Source organism: Fukomys damarensis, unplaced genomic scaffold (genome assembly GCF_012274545.1).
Source record: "Fukomys damarensis isolate Sample0158 unplaced genomic scaffold, DMR_v1.0_HiC HiC_scaffold_12, whole genome shotgun sequence".
NCBI classification, from domain to species: Eukaryota; Metazoa; Chordata; class Mammalia; order Rodentia; family Bathyergidae; genus Fukomys; species Fukomys damarensis.
The window spans coordinates 18347276-18351308 of NW_022900924.1; the positions used below are offsets into that span (position 1 = coordinate 18347276).

Below are 4033 nucleotides of genomic sequence, written 5' to 3' on the forward strand. Positions count from 1 at the left end.
ATATATATATATGAATTGAGTTCCACCTATGTGGAAACATACTATGTATATTAAAAGTATGCAGCCAGGCATGGTAGCCCATGCCTATAATCCTAGAACCCAGGAGGTTGAGGCAGGAGGATCACCGTGAGTTCGAGGCCAGCATGGACTACATAGTGAGTGCAAGACCTGCCTGAACTACACAGTGAAACTGTCTCAAGAAAGAAAAAGTAAATAAATAAATAAAATTTAAAAAGCCAGGCACCATGGTACATGCCTATACTCCCAACATTCAGGAGGCTGAGGCAGAAGGATCACTGTGAGTTCAAGGCCAGCTGGGCTCCATAGTGGGTTCAAGGTCAGGCTGAACTACATAGTGAGACCCTATCTCCAAACAAAAAGAAAAAAAGTATGCAATATGCCTGACAGTTTAAGGCTTGCCTCAACAGCTATCTAAAAAATTCATATCCAGAATATTGACACTGCTTCCCAATTAAGATTGAAAAGACTTACAGAAAGTTCTCTATCAAATATACAGTTTGAACCACGAAATTTAAGACTAAAAAAACTAACTGCTGCAAGGAGCACAATTCTGGGGGAAAGCTTTATATGCAAAGGAGGTCTCTCAAAGACACAAAGATCCTGAATAGATGCACACAAACAGCAAAACATACACTCAACATCAAGACTGAACATGGGCTGGCCTAAAGCCAGATGCTTCCTTGAGATTCTATTACCAGAGTGTTCTACACACTGCTTAAAATAACACAAACCAAAAAAAAAAAAAGCAAAACCAGAAACCAGGGTTCAATCTCTAGCTGTATTCATTAGCTGTGTGGCCTTTTATGCAAGTTAATAAAATTCTTTTAGCCTTAGGCTGCAGTAGCCCTCATCTTAATCTTCATCAAAATATCAATGATGTGGTATTAAATTATTCTACATCTTTTATTACTTTTAAATAGTTTAACACATATTTTAAAGACAATAGCCTGTAAAGCCTTAAATTATCTGCCCCTTACAAACTTTTCACCCCAAGACATTTCCACTTGTTCCTTCTTCCAAGACGAGCTTCCCTCTGGGAACGACATTCCTTAATTGGCTTTTTGTTTCTATTTACACATTTTCAGTTAGATTTCCACTACTATAATCTTTATCCCCCAAACCATATTTCTCCTTACCCGACTTCTTTCTCTCCTTATTATGTATCATTTTCTAATAGACAATATAGCTACTTAGTATGTTTATTGTCTGCCTCCTTTAAATAAAGGGGGGGATCCAAGAGAACAAGTATTTCTGTCTGTTTTATTTAGGGCTGTGTCACCAGCCTCTTGAATGGCACCTGGCACACAGTAGATGGTTCAATAAATATCTGTGTGAATATTAAATGAGAGCTCATTACAGCCCACAGGCAGTACACCACAGCTCCACAAGCTGCCGTTCGTGGGTGGGGGTAATCACACTTCAACAACACTGTAAAGAGAACTACAGCCTGGCCAGGACTAATAAACAACAGGGTCTGCTTTTCCAAAGAAAAATACACTTGACCTTCTACCTCAAGAAGGAAAGAAGTTATAGGTATTTGGATGGTAGAAATTTATATGAAGTAAAAGGTCTCACTTTAGTTAACAATATAAAAAGCTTTCTCTTACTATTAATATTCAACCATCTTGTATTACTATACCACCTTGTTTTTATCTCTAGCTTTAATTTCTATAAAGCTAACCTTTTTTTTTTAAATAAAGCTAATCTGGAGGGATTGAAAGTGGAGCTCAGGTGCAGAGGGTGGACTTAGCATAAGCAAGGTCCTGGGTTTGATCCCCAAGACTAACAAAAAAAAAGCTTTATGGTTCTCATATTTTTAATTATCTAAATAAACATTTATTGAGCATATGAAAGTATGCAAAATTCTGCAGAAAATCCCATAACATGAAGTACAAGTCTCCATACTACTGATATATATCCTAGAAAGACCAAAAGTTCATCTGTAAATAATCATGAACACAGCCAATATGAGACAAATTCAAAAATGCCTACTTTTGTGTGGGATGAAGAGGATCAATCCCAACAGACAATACTTAAAAAGCAAGAGCCAGGTTGCTGGGTATAGCTCAATGGTAGACTGCATTTGAGAAGCCCAGGGTTCTATCTCCAGCATCATGAAGAAATAAAAACAAAAATTAAAGCCAAACATTACTGAGTTAGTTCTCATGCATCTTGGGTCACACAGTACATGAAAGACTCAATGTTAGACACTGGGTTAAAGGCCAAGAGAAGGATGGCAGGTCCAAGGCTAGCCCTGGCAATGCAGCAAGACCTTGTCTCAAAAATTTTTTTAAAGGGCTGGGGATTTAGCTCAGTGGTGCCGCCGCCTGCCTTGCAAGCACAAGGACCTGATTTCGATTCCCAGTACCACAAAAAAAAAAAAAAAATTTAAATCACTTCCCAGCCTTTTGGTTAAAGTCAAATGTAAAATTAAAAAAAAGTTAAAATGTTCAAATGAGAACAAGGCAAGGGGAGAGGGGGAAGGAAGGAACGGACAAGGAAAAAAACAGAAGGAAAAATGGAAACAGCTTTTGTAAGGACAGGAAGGGGGCTTAAAGGGAGGGGAGGAGAATGGAAAAAAAGTAGCAAGATATATCACATACAGGTATAAATTCCTCATGGTGAATGTTACTATGGACATCTAAAATTTACCAATTTAAAAAATAAATACATAAAGATAAGGGCTGGGGATGTAGCTCAGTGCAAGGGCCCTGGGTTCAATTCTAAACTCCTTGAGGACTGAAACCAGACTGGCTTATGTTGTGTTCAAGCAGTGCTGAAAGAGTAGGGAAGGAAACAATTCTGATCTTCAGACACACAAGTATGCAGAGTTCCACCCAGTTTGCTTTTACAGTTTTGAAGCAGGCCTGGTGAGAAGCCTAAGCTTACTACTTGCCTGCTTTCTCTGAACTTCAAAATGTGGGTACAAGCCCTTGGCCAAGATAGCACTCACTTCATTTGCTTTAATCAAGGCTGGCTTTGCTCCCTGATGGAGTTTCACACTGGTGAAGTAACTATGAACTCTGGAGTCAGAAGACCTGAGGACAAATCCTGCCAACATCACTTATTAACTGTGCGGCTCTCAAGTTCTTTGACCTTTCTATGCCCTCTCTGTAAAATGGGGATGACAACAACCTTGATTCAAAGAGATAAAACACATGTATGCAAGGCTTACCTAGAGCCTGACCACAAAAACCCTCAATAAATGTTAATTGTTATTATTTCCAGACCTAGGGGAAACGCCCTGCAAGGCTGAAGAACATCTCCAGCAAAAAGGTAATCATTAAATTAGAAAGTCAAACGTTGCTCTCCTGACTCGTGAACACTATCGGCAATAGTACTAATAATAAAAATCTCGGGATCATCACCATAAAAACAGCAGCAGACACAGCAAGAATACTTACAGCGCTCCAGCCAGCCAGTCCTAACCTAAAAGAGGAAGAAGGCAAGGCTGCTGAATCACACACACACAAAGAAAAAAAATATTACAGGATCTTCTCCACCCTCCTTTTTAAAAACAGTAATTGGCGCCCAAGTTTTGCTAAAAACAGGTATCTCCACCGAAAGCAGACTTAACGTGTAATTTCTTCATACCAAAGAGGTGGGGCTGGGAAGAAGGGAGGAGGGGTGGTGCTCGGTTCCGGCCAGAAGGAAAAGCCACATGAAGTGGAGAGACAGCGGATTCAGGGTTCACCACCCCCATCCAAATCAGATTTTTGCAGTACAGGCGCTCCAAATTCGGGAAAATCAAAAGGCTCTGCTTTTCCAATAAGCTCTGAACAAGTGTCATCTGTCTCCCGAGCCAATCCCCAGCCGCAGAAGCAGGTTCGAGTTACCCGGCGGAGGTGATTTCAGAGATCCGGTCCCCTCTCGCCTTCCACCTTCACCGAGAATCACAGCCCCGCTTGGGAGGAAAACAAAAGCCCGGGCCGGTCGGGCTTCATTCCGGCTCCAGAGCACCGGCGCCAGGGCCCGAGGCAGGATCGGGGGCGAGCGGCGGCGCCCGGGGCAA

At 41.2% G+C, this 4033-nt stretch overlaps 1 protein-coding gene across 1 annotated transcript in view; it reads right to left on the minus strand.

The window, feature by feature from the left end:
- Positions 1-3492, minus strand: part of Clip1 (CAP-Gly domain containing linker protein 1) — a 118915-nt gene extending 115423 nt beyond the window's left edge. Inside the window, exon 1 of the mRNA XM_033762458.1 lies at positions 3426-3492. The gene's annotated coding sequence lies outside the window, so the exon portion shown is untranslated. The remainder of the gene's footprint in view (positions 1-3425) is intronic.
- Positions 3493-4033: the final 541 nt, after the last annotated feature.